At 46.7% G+C, this 20250-nt stretch overlaps 1 protein-coding gene and 1 long non-coding RNA gene across 8 annotated transcripts in view; one reads left to right on the top strand and one right to left on the bottom strand.

Moving 5' to 3' along the window:
• The window catches only part of kiaa0586 (KIAA0586 ortholog), a 90017-nt gene that overhangs the window by 52472 nt on the left and 17295 nt on the right, over nt 1–20250 (top strand). The gene's annotated exons all lie outside the window — the stretch shown is intronic.
• LOC119909892 lies at nt 9594–13990 on the bottom strand. The gene is made up of 6 exons (XR_005445564.1): nt 13855–13990; nt 13626–13746; nt 12249–12358; nt 12106–12145; nt 11906–12027; nt 9594–9740 (listed from the first exon to the last, which is right to left on the bottom strand). It is a non-coding gene; the product is annotated as an uncharacterized LOC119909892 (long non-coding RNA).

The following is a 20250-nucleotide window of genomic DNA, read 5'->3' as shown; positions in this document are numbered from 1 at the left end:
GAAAAGATGTTATCACACATCTGAAACCTCCCTGTCCACTGACTCCATCCGTAAAACTAGATCTTAATGAAATATGAGAAATGTTTTTTGTTTCTGGACTCAAAAAGAACGATCACGGTCAGGTAAACTAGCTTAAAAGCTGATTGTGAATCACATAAACCAGTTTAAAACCTTTTTCAGATCTAGATTCTCTGTGTGGCTCGTGGTCAGTAAAGAAAGACAAATCATCTTTAACTGTCACATAGAGTCCAGATGCAGGAAATCAGTGGGAGCCTTTACTCACTAATACAGTTCGTTACCAGCTTGTAAACCTCCAGAGGTCATCAGAAAATCCTTTAATAGCAGGTTAATGAGCCCTGCAATAAATCTCTGATACAAACCCCTGATGTTCACTCTTTCTGACTGAAATTACAACTGATTTTAAAAAGAATTCATCAGGACTGATTCAAGAAATGATCAGATGTCTGTTAATTCCTTAAAGTCTGAACTTTCAGCTGTTTAGAAAAAGGTGAAGACGACAATCTGTGATCTGTGTGTTGAAATGTTGAACTTCCTCAGTGTGGAACAGAGATAAGATGACGACTTCTGCTGCCTGGATGACCGACACTTTCACCTGAAACCAACTGCTGTGTTTACAAAGAGGTTTCATCATCTGTCAGCGAGGGTCAAACGTCAGAGGCCTGGTTTCAGAGGTCTTAGGCCTGGTTGCAGAGATCTGGGGACTGGTTGCAGAGGTCTGAGGCCTGGTTGCAGAGGTCTTGGGCCTGGTTGCAGAGGTCTGGGGACTGGTTTTAGAGGTCTGGGGACTGGTTTTAGAGGTCTGGGGACTGGTTTTAGAGGTCTGGGGACTGGATGCAGAGGTCTGGGGACTAATTGCAGCGGTCTGGGGACTAATTGCAGAGGTCTGAGGCCTGGTTTTAGAGGTCTTAGACCTGGTTTTAGAGGTCTGAGGCCTGGTTTTAGAGGTCTGAGGCCTGGTTTTAGAGGTCTTAGACCTGGTTTTAGAGGTCTTGGGCCTGGTTGCAGAGGTCTGAGGCTTGGTCGCAGAGGTCTTGGGCCTGGTCGCAGAGGTCTGAGGCCTGGTTTTAGAGGTTTTAGACCTGGTTGCAGAGGTCTGGGGACTGGTTGCAGATGTCTGAGGCCTGGTTTTAGAGGTTTTAGACCTGGTTTTAGAGGTCTGGGGACTGGTTGCAGATGTCTGAGGCCTGGTTTTAGAGGTCTGGGGCCTGGATGCAGAGGTCTGAGGCCTGGGTTTAGAAGTCTTAGGCCTGGTTGCAGAGGTCTGAGGACTGGTTTTAGAGGTCTGGGGACTGGTTTTAGAGGTCTGGGGACTGGATGCAGAGGTCTGGGGACTGGTTGCAGAGGTCTGGGGACTGGTTTTAGAGGTCTGGGGACTGGTTTTAGAGGTCTGGGGACTGGTTTTAGAGGTCTGGGGACTGGTTTTAGAGGTCTGGGGACTGGATGCAGAGGTCTGGGGACTAATTGCAGCGGTCTGGGGACTAATTGCAGAGGTCTGAGGCCTGGTTTTAGAGGTCTTAGACCTGGTTTTAGAGGTCTGAGGCCTGGTTTTAGAGGTCTGAGGCCTGGTTTTAGAGGTCTTAGACCTGGTTTTAGAGGTCTTGGGCCTGGTTGCAGAGGTCTGAGGCTTGGTCGCAGAGGTCTTGGGCCTGGTCGCAGAGGTCTGAGGCCTGGTTTTAGAGGTTTTAGACCTGGTTGCAGAGGTCTGGGGACTGGTTGCAGATGTCTGAGGCCTGGTTTTAGAGGTTTTAGACCTGGTTTTAGAGGTCTGGGGACTGGTTGCAGATGTCTGAGGCCTGGTTTTAGAGGTCTGGGGCCTGGATGCAGAGGTCTGAGGCCTGGGTTTAGAAGTCTTAGGCCTGGTTGCAGAGGTCTGAGGACTGGTTTTAGAGGTCTGGGGACTGGTTTTAGAGGTCTGGGGACTGGATGCAGAGGTCTGGGGACTGGTTGCAGAGGTCTGGGGACTAATTGCAGAGGTCTGAGGCCTGGTTTTAGAGGTCTGAAGACTGGTTTTAGAGGTCAGAGGCCTGGTTTTAGAGGTCAGAGACCTGGTTTCAGAGGTCAGAGGCCTGGTTTTAGAGGTCTGGGGACTGGTTTTAGAGGTCTGGGGACTGGTTGCAGAGGTCTGGGGACTAGTTGCAGAGGTCTGAGGCTGGTTTTAGAGGTCTTGGGCCTGGTTGCAGAGGTCTGGGGACTGGTTTTAGAGGTCTGGGGCTTGATTTTAGAGGTCTTGGGCCTGGTTGCAGAGGTCTGAGGCTTGGTCGCAGAGGTCTGGGGCCTGGTCGCAGAGGTCTGAGGCCTGGTTTTAGAGGTCTTAGACCTGGTTTTAGAGGTCTTGGGCCTGGTTGCAGAGGTCTGAGGCTTGGTCGCAGAGGTCTTGGGCCTGGTCGCAGAGGTCTGAGGCCTGGTTTTAGAGGTCTTAGACCTGGTTTTAGAGGTCTTGGGCCTGGTTGCAGAGGTCTGAGGCTTGGTCGCAGAGGTCTTGGGCCTGGTTTTAGAGGTCTGAGGCCTGGTTTTAGAGGTCTTAGACCTGGTTGCAGAGGTCTGAGGCTTGGTCGCAGAGGTCTTGGGCCTGGTCGCAGAGGTCTGAGGCCTGGTTTTAGAGGTCTTAGACCTGGTTGCAGAGGTCTGTGGACTGGTTGCAGATGTCTGAGGCCTGGTTTTAGAGGTCTTGGGCCTTGATGCAGAGGTCTGAGGCCTGGTTTTAGAGGTCTTAGACCTGGTTGCAGAGGTCTGGGGACTGGTTGCAGATGTCTGAGGCCTGGGTTTAGAAGTCTTAGGCCTGGTTGCAGAGGTCTGAGGCCTGGTTGCAGAGGTCTGGGGACTGGTTGCAGAGGTCTGAGGCTTGGTTGCAGAGGTCTTAGACCTGGTTTTAGAGGTCTGAGGCCTGGTTTCAGAGGTCTTAGACCTGGTTTTAGAGGTCTTGGGCCTGGTTGCAGAGGTCTGAGGCCTGGTTTTAGAGGTCTTAGACCTGGTTGCAGAGGTCTGGGGACTGGTTGCAGAGGTCTGAGGCTTGGTCGCAGAGGTCTTGGGCCTGGTCGCAGAGGTCTGAGGCCTGGTTTTAGAGGTCTTAGACCTGGTTGCAGAGGTCTGAGGCCTGGTTTTAGAGGTCTTAGACCTGGTTTTAGAGGTCTTGGGCCTGGTTGCAGAGGTCTGAGGCCTGGTTGCAGAGGTCTGAGGCCTGGTTTTAGAGGTCTTAGACCTGGTTTTAGAGGTCTTGGGCCTGGTTGCAGAGGTCTGAGGCCTGGTTTTAGAGGTCTTAGACCTGGTTGCAGAGGTCTGGGGACTGGTTGCAGATGTCTGAGGCCTGGTTTTAGAGGTCTGGGGCCTGGATGCAGAGGTCTGAGGCCTGGGTTTAGAAGTCTTAGGCCTGGTTGCAGAGGTCTGAGGCAGGGCTGGACTGGGACAAAAAACATCGGCATTTTTGAGCACTTAATTTTCTGGATCCTGGAGACTTTTTCTGCACCAGAGAAGAACTAAATTCAGGTGGCAGGTGAAAACATAAAAATAGAACAGAATAGAATGCAGTAATGGTAGTAAGCAATGCAGCTTATTATTGTTTTTAGCCTAGGTTACTTTTTTTGGACAATGCAGATGTTTCTTCTCGATTTGCATTGCAGGGTTATTGTGCAAATAAACCTTTTTCATAGCATTTTAATTTGTTAATGAACCTTTTTTGGAGTGAGCTATTTTCTAAAAGGTGGTTGGTAGCCTACATGTCCCCAGTGTCCCCAGTGTTAATGACCCTCCATGCTTACCGCTTCACCTCCACTCTCCTCCTGCTCACTTTGTCACTCGCTATCATCATTGACTGGTAGCGGCCACAGCTCGCCTTTACTCCTTCAAGTGCCTGTGCTGCACTACGCAGGGTATCGCAGCTGATGTTAAAACTACTGCAGCCCCGGTAGCAAAAATATCGGTTATTTTCGTGTATTTGGCGCCAGCCATCTGAAGGATGTCAGATTACCAGTCCAGCCCTGGTCTGAGGACTAGTTACAGAGGTCTCTCACCTGAAATCCAGCTGCTCACAGTGGGTCTCTCTGCTATTTGAGTAAAGAGATCAGTTTTTTCCCAAACATTTCATCACAATTGAGGTTAAAGCTCTTGGTCTGAAGTCTTTGTTTTCAGATGGACAGACCTTCTCAGGCACCAGAGCAATGACACAGGGTCAGCTCCTCAGCAGAAAAGCCGAAATCCCATCTGGGCCTGTGGACTTTATTATGGACAACACTGATCTGACCCTGTGTTGTTCCACTGTCCATCTGAAAAGGGGGTCACAAGAGATGGATCCTGGCCCGGTGTTGCAGTCAGTTTTTACATTACCACAGCACTTGTCATGTGACATACTGATTAAAACCTGGGAAAGATGCCTCAAGTTTGCAAGGGTTAAAATCTGAATAGAAATTCGTGGGCATCGAACTTTCAGCTATTTAGAAAAAGGTGATGAAGACAAACTGTGATCAGTGTGTTGAAAAGTTGAACTTCCTCAGTGTTGAACAGAGATAAGATGACGACTTCTGCTGCCTGGATGACCGACACTTTCACCTGAAACCAACTGCTGTGCTTACAAAGAGGTTTCATCATCTGTCAGCGAGGGTCAAACGTCAGAGACCTGGTTTCAGAGGTCTGAGGACTAAAGACCACTGCAGTAGTCGACACTGCTGGAAATAAAAGCATGACTGAGTTTTTCAAGTCATGTTCTGCCATAAGCTGTCAGTTTGTGTTTGAGATGGTAGAAAGCTGATTTAGTTTTTGCTTTCAGGTTCTTTTTAAAACTGAGACCACAATCAGTGAAGACCTCAGTGTTTTTCATCATCAGCGTAGATATGAGAACAGATCTTATTGCCTTTAATGATTTGTCCGGCGCACATGAAAGTTAAATAATGAAGGTCCTCCAGGGTTTTCCCAGCTCAGAAGGAGGCGGAGTTGGTCCCATCCTGATGTCGTGCCTTCAGCTTTTTTACTAGCAACGTATATTAAGAGTTCTAATAATGATATGATCAAAGAAAATAATATTAGTGACTGAATGCGTATTTTATGTATTTATGTATTTATTTCAACATGAAGTCAAATACAAGTTAACGTTTTCATTTCCACAGTTAACAAACAGCCAGATGTTCAGACCAGATCTAACATCAGCTGTGAATTTCTTGTCCATTGCTGCCATCCAGTGGCCTTTCATTATGGTCCTTCATCCAACTTAATTTTGGTTTGACACTTTCATCCAAAGCCACTTACAACTGCCAAATAAGGTTGCACGTCTCTGGAGCAATGAGGGGTTAAGTGTCTTGCTGAGGGACACATTGCTGGATGGGTCACTTGGGAATTGAACACAGGTGTCTCACACCAAATGCTGGCGTCTTATCCACTGCGCCATTACCACCCTAGTAGCAGCAGAACTTTACCACAATGTTTTTATATATTTTTGGATGAATCCTTATCCCCCTTTCTACCACTAGAATCTCCTGAAAGTCATATTATATATATTTTAAAAATCAATGAATCCTAGATTAAACAATTAAAACTATAAACAAATCTGATTATATTTTTCTGATTACACAGGATAGTTGCAAACAAAACACCATCCTTTAGTAGCTAAAAGAAGCTACTACACGTCAGGTTTTAACCTCAGTGGGTTGAAATTGTACTGAGTGGGTAGTTGTGCCTTATATACGGCACATAAATATAAAATATAGGGCAAAACTGGTGCTCATGAGGTAGTAACGTAATGGCGACAAGTGATGTATTCAAACTGATTCGGAAGAAAACAAAGCGGTCTAGGTGTGAAAGCAGCCTAAAATCCTCCTGGCCAGGGTGGAGATGACATGAACGCATGCAGGAAAGGTTGACCTGGTTTAAGTCGTTACTAAAACCAAGCGTTCTCCTGCTTTTCACAGCCTGACTTTGAACGTTCAAGCAGATAATTCAAAAAATACACCCAAACATGTCATTGTTTTTCTGCTACTCTCTCAGGCAGATCTGAGTCTGCTGTCGTGACTCTTGTGAACATCAGACCAAAGAAGTCCAAGGGGGTCACTTTCTTGGCACCTTAAACAACGAGCTGAAAGTCAGTCTAAAGATCCGTAAAGCCGAGTGGAGCTGCAGATTCTCTGGAAGTTCATCCCCACCTGAACAAACAACTGAAATACTTTCTTAGTTTATCAATTGTTATTTGATTGTCTGTTGATCTTTTTGGTCGTAGTTGGGATGGAAGTCAGACAGGGTTTGATGCTGAATCAAGCTTTATTCAAGATGAACATGCAGCACAAGAAAAAGGCTTTGCATTGAGAAAATAAAAGTGCTGTTAACAAACAAATATCATTATTAAACATATAATTATTTGCTGAATGCCACAGGATAATTCACTAATACATTGTTTCATACTTCTGCTACTTTACATTCAACGTTTTTGACACAAAGGCATTTAAAGATGTTGGTAAAGTTCTTTGCTTCAGTGCAGACTCTAAAAGGTTTTCTCAATAGAGGTACATAAAGGTCTGAGTCTGGACTGCGGACTCTTGGTAAACCCGTTTACTGCTTTAGCTGCAGCAGTCAGTTGGTTTGCGACACTAATAGGAATTACGGGGGGGATTTGGGGGTCTGACGCCCCTAGTTAACGCTTGGAGCCCCCAAAAGAGGCAAAACCAACAGTTCTGGGATCTTTCTTACCTGTATTTGTAAATATTACAATATATTTCCCATACCATACCCCTAAAATGGACCGTACCATTTCCTAACATTGACGTTAGTTGAACGTCGTGTCCGTCTGCATCAGTCGCAGTCAGTGGTTATCTATCCAGCTGCTTTTATACACTTACTTTCCCACCTTCAGAGATTCATTATTAGCATTTCTTTTACTTAAAATGAGCTATCTGATGTTAGCTAGCTGAGAGCCCGTTTCATTATAACTATGTAATTTAATATTTTATGTAATTGTCAGCTAACACTGGTGTTTAGGCTTGAGCAGTGAAATTGGGAATTAGTTATTGTGGAGATACATTTTTACATCAGTATAGAGTTTATTATTTCATTTGGAGTCTTTTGTGAGTCACAATAAACATGACATTAGTTTTACCTCTGGAGCTCCCAAAGTTCCCCAACAACAGTGTCTGAATGATTCACAGTCAGCATGAGCAAGAGGAAAGGAGATATTAGCTGAAACTTTAACTTGATGAGAATGATAAGAATTAGATAATAGAGATAATATTGCAGACTGTTTTTATGTGTCTTTAGTTCTGTATCAACACTGTGTGGGTCTGGTTTGAGCAGCCATGATGGTCGGCTGTTGCGGGTCTGACCTGCTGGCAGCTTTGCTCTAGAGCACTTAGTGACTTCTGACTACAGAAGTTGTCGTGTGGTACGTGGCCCCCATCAACTGGTGTAATGAATTTGATTTCTTTGAACATGGGTGATGAAACAGTGGATAAGACACGTGCCTTTGGTGTGAGACACCCGCGTTCAATCCCCCACTGTGACCCATCCACCAATATGTCCCGGAGCGAGACACTTAACCCCTCGTTGCTCCAGAGGCGTGCGACCTCCGACATGTACAGCAATTGAAAGTCGCTTTGGATAAAAGCGTCAGCTAAATGAAATGTAAATCATCATCCACAGACTGATGACGTTAGTTAAATAAGCAGGGATATTGTAAGCATTGTAAGATTTTAGCTCACGGAAGCCCTCGTCTGTGCTGTACTGGGTTTTCTTTTGAACCTGGAAAAAAAGTTGACCCCCCCCGTTTGTCACTGTATAATCTGCACCCTGGTTGTATTCATAGAGACATGCAAGTCTTTGTAGCTCAGCTTGTTATATGACAGAAAACTACTGCGATAATAAGCACAGTCAGGATCCAGGTTCTGATAAACCACCCGAATCTCCCAGCAGAGCCCTGAACGGCTCTAAACTCTGCTTCTGAATCCACCTCTACTTTGCCCTGTGTTGCTTCTGCTTGCACCTCTGCTTTGCCCTGTGTTGCTGCTGCTTGCACCTCTGCTTTGCCCTGTGTTGCTGCTGCTTGCACCTCTGCTTTGCCCTGTGTTGCTGCTGCTTGCACCTCTGCTTTGCCCTGTGTTGCTGCTGCTTGCACCTCTGCTTTGCCCTGTGTTGCTGCTGCTTGCACCTCTGCTTTGCCCTGTGTTGCTGCTGCTTGCACCTCTGCTTTGCCCTGTGTTGCTGCTGCTTGCACCTCTGCTTTGCCCTGTGTTGCTGCTGCTTGCACCTCTGCTTTGCCCTGTGTTGCTTCTGCTTGCACCTCTGCTTTGCCCTGTGTTGCTGCTGCTTGCACCTCTGCTTTGCCCTGTGTTGCTGCTGCTTGCACCTCTGCTTTGCCCTGTGTTGCTTCTGCTTGCACCTCTGCTTTGCCCTGTGTTGCTGCTGCTTGCACCTCTGCTTTGCCCTGTGTTGCTTCTGCTTGCACCTCTGCTTTGCCCTGTGTTGCTGCTGCTTGCACCTCTGCTTTGCCCTGTGTTGCTGCTGCTTGCACCTCTGCTTTGCCCTGTGTTGCTGCTGCTTGCACCTCTGCTTTGCCCTGTGTTGCTGCTGCTTGCACCTCTGCTTTGCCCTGTGTTGCTGCTGCTTGCACCTCTGCTTTGCCCTGTGTTGCTGCTGCTTGCACCTCTGCTTTGCCCTGTGTTGCTTCTGCTTGCACCTCTGCTTTGCCCTGTGTTGCTTCTGCTTGCACCTCTGCTTTGCCCTGTGTTGCTGCTGCTTGCACCTCTGCTTTGCCCTGTGTTGCTGCTGCTTGCACCTCTGCTTTGCCCTGTGTTGCTGCTGCTTGCACCTCCACCTCTACTGTTGCCACTGATTACGTTGTTGTCGTTTCCTTCCTGTCCCGGCTCAAAGTTGTTATTAACACAAACTTCTGAAACTGTCTTCTGTAACGAGCAGCTGTAGCACTGAAATGTTGATTGTTCTGGTTTGAAACAGCGGTAAATGTTTCTGAGACCAAGCCCAGAATTCCCGAGGTGTTGCAGTGCTTCTATTAACTGTTCTCTAGGGACTGGATAACCCTGAGGCTGATCAAAGACTTTTTTAAACACAAAGGCATAATTATGATTCCAAGATGAAAGGGCATAGTTAATAAAGTATTTAAGGATGTTGTCCTTGTGTTGGGGGTTTGCACACCTGGTTGAACATGGGGAGAGGTAGGAGTAGATGAGCAGGAAGTTTCCCTGGCTGTTTAGCTTCAATTTGTCCAAGTCTTTGAGTACTCGAGGATCTGCATGTTCACCGGAGGTTTCTCTTGGTCTAGCTATGACCATTTTGGTACTTGTCATTACTCTGTTCCGCCTTTGAACTAGATCTCCAACATCGTTTTTCGGAAGGATCTTGTAAAGTGTGTTTGGGTCCTGGTTCAGCGGGATGTTTGTGGCCAGAAAGTACTGGCCTGTTATCCCGTACCTGTTGAAGGAGAAAGATGCACAAACTGTAACAAAACAAAACAAAGCTGCTGAGAGACTAGAAGGAGTTTAAGCTGAAGGTTTGTCCATGTGTGCAACAAAGTTCTTCACTCCAGAAAGTCTCATAGATGCCCGTCAGATCATAAACTCTGACTGTGAAAGCACCAACAGATCTTATACTCTTTATGTTTTTATTCTGTCCTCAGTGTGAGGGACTGTACACACTGACAGATGGCTAACAGGCTTCAAGAGAAAGTCAGAGGCTGGAGTAAAGTTCAAGGCTCTTTACTGTTGTCGTAATTCTCATGAAGGAATTTTGTAAAACTGAAATGATACAGAAAGAGAGCATCAATCACTGAATGCTATTCAAACATGTTATACATCACCAGACATAAAATAATCTACAGCTAAGCTACAAAGTTGTAACATAAACATATTACATCCAGCTTTACGTTCAAGCTGGTAACTTGTAAATATAGTACGTGCAGCTCTATGGAGGACCGATCCTGACAAATTCAGAAATAAATACAGAAATAAATAAATGCTCAATAAATAAATAAGCATCCGATTAAATTAAGTAAATAAATAAATGTAGGCAGTAATTAAATTATACAAGGAGACATAAATGTATATATCTATTTTAATTAGCTTCTTTACTTATTCACCTTTGTAATAATTACCTTATTTATTTATTGTCCGTTATAATCTTCAACTTTATTTATTAATTACTTCTTTTTTAAATATATTTATTTATGTGTGTGTTAATATTTCTGTCTGTTTTATTCTTCCGTTGCATTTTCTACCCTATTTATTTCCCCAGTGGTATTTATTTCTGTCTGTCCTTTTTACATTTCTCTATGCATTTCTGCCTTGTTATGCAAATGAGGAGGGGCGGGGTCTCAAGGGGTGAACTTCTCCCCTATTGGTGGACCAGTCAGATGGAAGAGCTCTAGGCCTTCTCTGCTTGCACACAGTCAGATGGCTTCCTTCAGTGCGCTGAGGTGTTTAGCAACTCTGTTTGAAGACACTACCAGCCATGTCTTTCATGTGGACACTCTGACAGACAGTGTTTTCAGTTTGCTTATTTATTTATTGAGCATTTATTTATTTCTGTATTTATTTCTGAATTTGTCAGGATCAGTCCTCCATAGAGCTCAACTGCTAAAACTAACATAAACTATGGGCGACCTCTTCACAGAAAGGCTATACAATAATACAATAGCTAGTTTAACGTTGGCAGTTTCACATGTAAACAAATATTCAAGTAACATCACAGAATGTCTTACATGACACTTGTGTATCAATGTAATTAACTATAAATTAAAATACAAATTACAAGTGATGCTTTCCCAAGGCCCAAGCAGAATGGGAAAAGGATAAGGTGACTGGAGCTGCAAGCTGAACGCACGGCATGTAGCTACTAATGTATTTCCTGATCAGACTGCATCATGTGACAAAATCAACCAATTAAAACAATGTAAGAATTATATATGAACATAATGAATTACCCCCAGATGACCACTAGGGGGAGAAAGAAAATTAAATGCAAAGTTCTTACAGAACACGACAGTTCTAACATTTCTGTCCTCAGAAGTTCACCAGCTAAAATTAAAAACCGAACAACACCAGCACCATAAACACAGTACGTCCCCGTAAACCCAGGAAAAGAAAGATCGCAGAGAGCTGACCAGCAATGAAAGTCAATCAGCTCTTCTGAGTGTGAACAAAACTGTGTTTTCAGGTGAAATTAACAATAATTTACAACTGATCAGAATGTAAATAGTTGCATAGGATGGTTAATGTCATACAATACAAAATTATAAGCGTGATTAGGCCACGACGCTGTTTAATATGTGATGTCTGGCTGCAAATATAAAGTAAACTAGACAAAGACATCAAAAAAAGCATAGGGGACGTCAGATTATATCATTATGTCAAAGTACATTAACTTAAAGTCTGGAACTCTGAGTGTATTTTCTCTTTAAAAAGACAATTAATTAATTAATTAACAGACTCTCTCAAAAGATCTACAGTAGATATATTATTATATATTATATATAAGAGTAAAAACTGAATTTTAAGTTTCGCGTTCTGTCGTTTCTTTTTCTCCGTTACTTTTCCTGATGTGTTGGATTTTTGGGTATCGACATATTTAGGCAGGTATCGTATCGAAGTCATAAGTTTGCTATCGACAAAAGTCCGGCTTCACAGAGTCACATCAGACTGCCGTTTCTGTCAAGTTCACCTCCGTTGTTTGAACTTTTGTATGTGGAGGCAGATATTTCCAAACCTGGAGACAACGTATTTCTCTTAAAGCTCTGTAAAAACTGTTCTATTAACATTCATGCCAATAAAGCAAATTTGAATTGAATTGACATAAAACTATCTGACTGGACAGATTAAAGGGACCAGAGCTAATGAGGATTTTTACATTTTTAGTTAACGGACACGTATATAATAAAATACAGTCCCACTGTGAGTTTACTCACTGACTCCTGACGTGCGTTGTGATGGCCTCTACAATCCCAGCCAGCCAGTTCACGTCCACATCAGCCAAATTGGTCCCAGCTGAGAGCAGGAACACCAGCATCATCCAGGGCAGGAGATTCATCTGAACAGCAGAACATCAGTGTTTAGTTGACCTCCCAGTTAATCAGTTCAACTCCTAAATGATCGAAAAGTTTCTCACCTTCACTGCTGTTTCCAACAAGCTGCTCGTCTCCAACAAGCTGCAACAGGAAAGATTCAAAACTAAATGAACCTGCAGCAAAGTGAAACCAGGTTCTGGACGGAATTCAGCTCTGGACAAACTGCTGTTGGTGGTTTATTTACCTGCTCAGGTGGAGGAAGCTTTCTGCTGTCTTCAGCTGTACAAGTGGAGGCGGTGATGCTGTTTGCAGTAATTTATAGGGGGAGGGCGGGGCAGGACAGGCAGTCCTCAGCTTAATCAAGACATTTAAAAATGGGGAAGAAAGAAAAGATGTTATCACACATCTGAAACCTCCCTGTCCACTTATTAATCCATAAAACTAGATCTTAATGAAATATGAGAAATGTTTTTTGTTTGGCATCTTCCTTGTTTTACATTTTCTACGCAAATGAAGACTGCAGTGAGTTGAACCAGTTTAGAAACTGGACTCTACAACTACTAGCATGTAAAATGGTATAAAAAGTGGATTTTTATCTAGATCTAGATTTCTGATTATGTTTATTTTGAATTTATGTAAAAAGAACATCCGACAAGAAAATGAAATCAAGTAGACAAAATACAGTGATTAGAATAACACAATAAAAATGTTTTTTAATTAATTAACAATAGTTGCAGCCAAAGACTTTTTAACTCTTGTCAATTTGCCTGGTGTGCCAGATTACCAGTCCAGCCCTGATCAGCTTATAAACCTCCTCAGGTCAAAAGTCCAAGGCCTAGAGAGGTCTTGGGACTAGTTTCTGAGGATTTGCTGCAGAGGTCTCCATTTCATATCAAGTTTTTATTTAAAGGCGCATCATGGAGTTTCCAGCGGCCACTAGCGGTGCGGTTCTAAGATTGCTACCAGGCGTGTGCTCGTACGTGTGTCTGGAACTCATGAGCCAGCAGAATCCGAAACACAACCGCTTTCATACAGAAATGCTGCAGGAACAGCAGCATGCAGGCTGTGGCTTTTCACTCAGACATGTTCAGGCTCTGTTACTTCAACGTTCCCGTCTCAGAGGCGGATCAACACGGCGGCGTACCTTTAATTCAGCGCAGCGAGCCGCACATCGGCTCAATCCTCCCAGGTGGAGAAGCCGTGTACCTGAGTATCATTAAAACCACAGTAAACCTAAACTGAACATTACGAAGCAAACAGCGGCAGGTCTGAGCTACTGTAGCGTTAGCTGGCTGTTCATGGCTGCATCACTATAGGCTAACGATAGTAAACAAATCGGTCCACATTTACTTTTCACCGTTACATCTTTTCAGGCTAAACCAACAGTGGTACACAGGATAGTAACATGGGTCATGTTAGTTGGTGAAGTAATGTGGAAAGAGATAGAACTTTGCACCGGATAACTCTAGCAACCTCTCGGCATTAGCTGGCGAGCTAATGTGACTTTCTCTGTTTCTCCAGCTTTACTGATGCTCACTTTGTTCTTACTCGACATCATCTGAACCTGTTTGGTCTGATGGGCTTCAGCACATAAACCTTTACTGCTGTTTTGGATCCTTACGTGGAGCCCGTGTTTTACTGTGAGCCGGTTGTTTTATGGTGCGGACTGCATGTCGTTAGCTGCCGTGTTGTTGCTGTAGTCTGAGCGCTCGGGAGACCTCACATTTAAAGCAGAATAGTGTCTGATGGAAGCAACAGAGAAAACAGGCGTGGGCTTAATTTCTAAGTGGGTTTTGAGCCCACTGACAATAAGACAATAAACATTTAATGATTTTCATTGAAAAACTTACATATAGCCCCCTTAAGGTGATGAAGACAAACTGTGATCAGTGTGTTGAAATGTTGAACTTGTGTTGTGTTGAACAGAGATAAGATCAAACTTCTGCTGCCTGGATGACCGACACTTTCACCTGAAACCAACTGCTGTGCTTACAAAGAAGTTTCATCATCTGCCAGCGAGGGTCAAACGTCAGAGACCTGGTTTCAGAGGTCTGGGGACTGGTTTCAGAGGTCAGAGAACTGGTTTCAGAGGTCTGGGGACTGGTTTCAGAGGTCAGAGAACTGGTTTCAGAGGTCAGAGAACTGGTTTCAGAGGTCTGGGGACTGGTTTCAGAGGTCAGAGAACTGGTTTCAGAGGTCTGGGGACTGGTTTCAGAGGTCAGAGGCCTGGTTTCAGAGGTCTGGGGACTGGTTTCAGAGGTCAGAGGCCTGGTTTCAGAGGTCTGGGGACTGGTTTCAGAGGTCAGAGAACTGGTTTCAGAGGTCAGAGAACTGGTTTCAGAGGTCAGAGGGCTGGTTTCAGAGGTCTGGGGACTGGTTTCAGAGGTCAGAGGACTGGTTTCAGATGTCAGAGGCCTGGTTTCAGATGTCAGAGGTCAGAGGCCTGGTTTTAGAGGTCAGAGGGCTGGTTTCAGAGGTCAGAGGCTGGTTTCAGAGATCAGAGGTCAGAGGGCTGGTTTCAGAGGTCAGAGACCTGGTTTCAGAGGTCAGAGGGCTGGTTTCAGAGGTCAGAGGGCTGGTTTCAGAGGTCAGAGGGCTGGTTTCAGAGGTCAGAGGCCTGGTTTTAGAGGTCAGAGGGCTGGTTTCAGAGGTCAGAGGCCTGGTTTCAGAGATCAGAGGTCAGAGGGCTGGTTTCAGAGGTCAGAGGTCAGAGGCCTGGTTTTAGAGGTCAGAGGGCTGGTTTCAGAGGTCAGAGGGCTGGTTTCAGAGGTCAGAGACCTGGTTTCAGAGGTCAGAGGGCTGGTTTCAGAGGTCAGAGGGCTGGTTTCAGAGGTCAGAGGGCTGGTTTCAGAGGTCAGAGGCCTGGTTTTAGAGGTCAGAGGGCTGGTTTCAGAGGTCAGAGGCCTGGTTTCAGAGATCAGAGGTCAGAGGGCTGGTTTCAGAGGTCAGAGACCTGGTTTCAGAGGTCAGAGGGCTGGTTTCAGAGATCAGAGGCCTGGTTTCAGAGATCAGAGGCCTGGTTTCAGAGATCAGAGGTCAGAGGCCTGGTTTCAGAGGTCAGAGGTCAGAGGCCTGGTTTCAGAGGTCAGAGGCCTGGTTTCAGAGTTCAGAGGCCTGGTTTTAGAGGTCAGAGGGCTGGTTTCAGAGGTCAGAGGCCTGGTTTAAGAGGTCAGAGGCCTGGTTTTAGAGGTCAGAGGGCTGGTTTTAGAGGTCAGAGGGCTGGTTTTAGAGATCAGAAGTCAGAGGCCTGGTTTTAGAGGTCAGAGGGCTGGTTTTAGAGGTCAGAGGCCTGGTTTTAGAGATCAGAGGCCTGGTTTTAGAGATCAAAGTTCAGAGGCCTTATTTCAAAGGTCAGAGGCCTGGTTTTAGAGGTCAGAGGGCTGGTTTTAGAGATCAAAGTTCAGAGGCCTTATTTCAAAGGTCAGAGGCCTGGTTTTAGAGGTCAGAGGGCTGGTTTTAGAGATCAAAGTTCAGAGGCCTTATTTCAAGGTCAGAGGGCTGGTTTTAGAGGTCAGAGGGCTGGTTTTAGAGGTCAGAGGCCTGGTTTCAGAGGTCAGAGGCCTGGTTTCAGAGGTCAGAAGTCAGAGGCCTGGTTTTAGAGGTCAGAGGGCTGGTTTTAGAGGTCAGAAGTCAGAGGCCTGGTTTTAGAGGTCAGAGGGCTGGTTTTAGAGGTCAGAGGTCAGAGGCCTGGTTTTAGAGGTCAGAAGTCAGAGGCCTGGTTTTAGAGGTCAGAGGGCTGGTTTCAGAGGTCAGAGGCCTGGTTTCAGAGGTCAGAGGGCTGGTTTTAGAGATCAGAAGTCAGAGGCCTGGTTTTAGAGGTCAGAGGGCTGGTTTTAGAGATCAGAGGTCAGAGGCCTGGTTTCAGAGGTCAGAGGCCTGGTTTTAGAGGTCAGAAGTCAGAGGCCTGGTTTTAGAGGTCAGAAGTCAGAGGCCTGGTTTTAGAGGTCAGAGGCCTGGTTTTAGAGATCAGAAGTCAGAGGCCTGGTTTCAGAGGTCAGAGGCCTGGTTTTAGAGGTCAGAGGGCTGGTTTCAGAGGTCAGAGGCCTGGTTTTAGAGGTCAGAGGGCTGGTTTTAGAGGTCAGAAGTCAGAGGCCTGGTTTTAGAGGTCAGAGGCCTGGTTTTAGAGATCAGAAGTCAGAGGCCTGGTTTCAGAGGTCAGAGGCCTGGTTTCAGAGGTCAGAGGCCTGGTTTCAGAGGTCAGAGGCCTGGTTTCAGAGATCAGAGGTCAGAGGGCTGGTTTCAGAGGTCAGAGGTCAGAGGCCTGGTTTTAGAGGTCAGAGGGCTGGTTTCAGAGGTCAGAGGTCAGAGGGCTGGTTTCAGAGGTCAGAGACCTGGTTTCAGAGGTCAGAGGGCTGGTTTCAGAGGTCAGAGGCCTGGTTTCAGAGGTCAGAGGCCTGGTTTTAGAGGTCAGAGGGCTGGTTTCAGAGGTCAGAGGCCTGGTTTCAGAGTCAGAGGTCAGAGGGCTGGTTCAGAGGTCAGAGACCTGGTTTCAGAGATCAGAGGCCTGGTTTCAGAGATCAGAGGTCAGAGGCCTGGTTTCAGAGATCAGAGGTCAGAGGCCTGGTTTCAGAGGTCAGAGGCCTGGTTTCAGAGGTCAGAGGCCTGGTTTCAGAGTTCAGAGGCCTGGTTTTAGAGGTCAGAGGCCTGGTTTAAGAGGTCAAAGGCCTGGTTTTAGAGGTCAGAGGGCTGGTTTTAGAGATCAGAAGTCAGAGGCCTGGTTTTAGAGGTCAGAGGGCTGGTTTTAGAGGTCAGAGGGCTGGTTTCAGAGATCAGAGGCCTGGTTTTAGAGATCAAAGTTCAGAGGCCTTATTTCAAAGGTCAGAAGCCTGGTTTTAGAGGTCAGAGGGCTGGTTTTAGAGATCAAAGTTCAGAGGCCTTATTTCAAAGGTCAGAGGCCTGGTTTTAGAGGTCAGAGGGCTGGTTTTAGAGGTCAGAGGCCTGGTTTCAGAGGTCAGAGGCCTGGTTTTAGAGGTCAGAGGCCTGGTTTTAGAGGTCAGAGGGCTGGTTTTAGAGGTCAGAGGGCTGGTTTTAGAGGTCAGAAGTCAGAGGCCTGGTTTTAGAGGTCAGAGGCCTGGTTTTAGAGATCAGAAGTCAGAGGCCTGGTTTTAGAGGTCAGAGGCCTGGTTTTAGAGATCAGAGGTCAGAGGGCTGGTTTCAGAGGTCAGAGGCCTGGTTTTAGAGGTCAGAGGGCTGGTTTTAGAGGTCAGAGGGCTGGTTTCAGAGGTCAGAGGTCAGAGGCCTGGTTTCAGAGATCAGAGGTCAGAGGCCTGGTTTTAGAGGTCAGAGGCCTGGTTTTAGAGATCAGAAGTCAGAGGCCTGGTTTTAGAGGTCAGAGGCCTGGTTTTAGAGATCAGAGGTCAGAGGGCTGGTTTCAGAGGTCAGAGGTCAAGGCCTGGTTTCAGAGATCAGAGGTCAGAGGGCTGGTTTCAGAGGTCAGAGACCTGGTTTCAGAGGTCAGAGGGCTGGTTTCAGAGGTCAGAGGTCAAGGCCTGGTTTTAGAGGTCAGAGGGCTGGTTTCAGAGGTCAGAGACCTGGTTTCAGAGGTCAGAGGGCTGGTTTCAGAGGTCAGAGGCTGGTTTCAGAGGTCAGAGGGCTGGTTTCAGAGGTCAGAGGCCTGGTTTTAGAGGTCAGAGGGCTGGTTTCAGAGGTCAGAGGCCTGGTTTCAGAGATCAGAGGTCAGAGGGCTGGTTTCAGAGGTCAGAGACCTGGTTTCAGAGGTCAGAGGGCTGGTTTCAGAGGTCAGAGGCCTGGTTTCAGAGATCAGAGGCCTGGTTTCAGAGATCAGAGGTCAGAGGCCTGGTTTCAGAGATCAGAGGTCAGAGGCCTGGTTTCAGAGGTCAGAGGCCTGGTTTCAGAGGTCAGAGGCCTGGTTTCAGAGTTCAGAGGCCTGGTTTTAGAGGTCAGAGGCCTGGTTTCAGAGGTCAGAGGCCTGGTTTAAGAGGTCAAGGCCTGGTTTTAGAGGTCAGAGGGCTGGTTTTAGAGATCAGAAGTCAGAGGCCTGGTTTTAGAGGTCAGAGGGCTGGTTTTAGAGGTCAGAGGGCTGGTTTCAGAGATCAGAGGCCTGGTTTTAGAGATCAAAGTCAGAGGCCTTATTTCAAAGGTCAGAAGCCTGGTTTTAGAGGTCAGAGGGCTGGTTTTAGAGATCAAAGTTCAGAGGCCTTATTTCAAAGGTCAGAGGCCTGGTTTTAGAGGTCAGAGGGCTGGTTTTAGAGGTCATAGGCCTGGTTTCAGAGGTCAGAGGCCTGGTTTCAGAGGTCAGAAGTCAGAGGCCTGGTTTAGAGGTCAGAGGGCTGGTTTTAGAGATCAGAAGTCAGAGGCCTGGTTTCAGAGGTCAGAGGCCTGGTTTTAGAGGTCAGAAGTCAGAGGCCTGGTTTTAGAGGTCAGAAGTCAGAGGCCTGGTTTTAGAGGTCAGAGTCAGGGCCTGGTTTCAGAGGTCAGAGGCCTGGTTTTAGAGGTCAGAGGCTGGTTTCAGAGGTCAGAGGCCTGGTTTCAGAGATCAGAGGTCAGAGGGCTGGTTTCAGAGGTCAGAGGTCAGAGGCCTGGTTTTAGAGGTCAGAGGGCTGGTTCAGAGGTCAGAGGCCTGGTTTCAGAGGTCAGAGGGCTGGTTTCAGAGGTCAGAGGCTGGTTTCAGAGGTCAAGACTGGTTTCAGAGGTCAGAGGGCTGGTTTCAGAGGTCAGAGGGCTGGTTTCAGAGGTCAGAGGGCTGGTTTCAGAGGTCAGAGGCCTGGTTTCAGAGATCAGAGGTCAGGGCTGGTTTCAGAGTCAGAGACCTGGTTTCAGAGATCAGAGGCCTGGTTTCAAGATCAGAGGTCAGAGGCCTGGTTTCAGAGATCAGAGGTCAGAGGCCTGGTTTCAGAGGTCAGAGGCCTGGTTTCAGAGGTCAGAGGCCTGGTTTCAGAGTTCAGAGGCCTGGTTTTAGAGGTCAGAGGCCTGGTTTCAGAGGCAGAGGCCTGGTTTAAGAGGTCAAAGGCCTGGTTTTAGAGGTCAGAGGGCTGGTTTAGAGATCAAAGTCAGAGGCCTGGTTTTAGAGGTCAGAGGGCTGGTTTTAGAGGTCAGAGGGCTGGTTTCAGAGATCAGAGGCCTGGTTTTAGAGATCAAAGTTCAGAGGCCTTATTTCAAAGGTCAGAGCCTGGTTTTAGAGGTCAGAGGGCTGGTTTTAGAGATCAAAGTTCAGAGGCCTTATTTCAAAGGTCAGAGGCCTGGTTTTAGAGGTCAGAGGGCTGGTTTTAGAGGTCAGAGGCCTGGTTTTAGAGGTCAGAGGCCTGGTTTCAGAGGTCAGAGGCCTGGTTTTAGAGGTCAGAGGCCTGGTTTCAGAGGTCAGAAGTCAGAGGCCTGTTTTAGAGGTCAGAGGGCTGGTTTAGAGGTCAGAAGTCAGAGGCCTGGTTTTAGAGGTCAGAGGCCTGGTTTTAGAGATCAGAAGTCAGAGGCCTGGTTTTAGAGGTCAAGGCCTGGTTTTAGAGATCAAAGTTCAGAGGCCTGGTTTTAGAGGTCAGAGGGCTGGTTTCAGAGGTCAGAGGCCTGGTTTCGAGATCAGAGGTCAGAGGGCGGTTTCAGAGGTCAAGACCTGGTTTCAGAGGTCAGAGGCCTGGTTTCAGAGGTCAGAGGCCTGGTTTCAGAGATCAGAGGCCTGGTTTCAGAGATCAGGGTCAGAGGCCTGGTTTAGAGATCAGAGGTCAGAGGCCTGGTTTCAGAGGTCAGAGGCCTGGTTTCAGAGGTCAGAGGCCTGGTTTCAGAGGTCAGAGGCCTGGTTCAGAGGTCAGAGGCCTGGTTTAAGAGGTCAGAGGCCTGGTTTTAGAGATCAGAAGTCAGAGGCCTGGTTTTAGAGATCAGAAGTCAGAGGCCTGGTTTTAGAGGTCAGAGGGCTGGTTTTAGAGGTCAGAGGGCTGGTTTCAGAGATCAGAGGCCTGGTTTTAGAGATCAAAGTTCAAGGCCTTATTTCAAAGGTCAGAAGCCTGGTTTAGAGGTCAGAGGGTGGTTTTAGAGATCAGAAGTCAGAGGCCTGGTTTTAGAGGTCAGAGGGCTGGTTTTAGAGTCAGAGGGCTGGTTTCAGAGATCAGAGGCCTGGTTTTAGAGATCAAAGTTCAGAGGCCTTATTTCAAAGGTCAGAAGCCTGGTTTTAGAGGTCAGAGGGCTGGTTTTAGAGATCAAAGTTCAGAGGCTTTTCAAAGGTCAGAGGCCTGGTTTTAGAGGTCAGAGGCTGGTTTTAGAGGTCAGAGGCCTGGTTTTAGAGGTCAGAGGCCTGGTTT

Source organism: Micropterus salmoides, unplaced genomic scaffold, assembly GCF_014851395.1.
Source record: "Micropterus salmoides isolate LMB-PRFRI ecotype aquatic unplaced genomic scaffold, ASM1485139v1 Ms_hic_scaffold_19, whole genome shotgun sequence".
NCBI classification, from domain to species: domain Eukaryota; kingdom Metazoa; phylum Chordata; class Actinopteri; order Centrarchiformes; family Centrarchidae; genus Micropterus; species Micropterus salmoides.
This window is presented reverse-complemented; position numbering and strand designations above follow the sequence as displayed.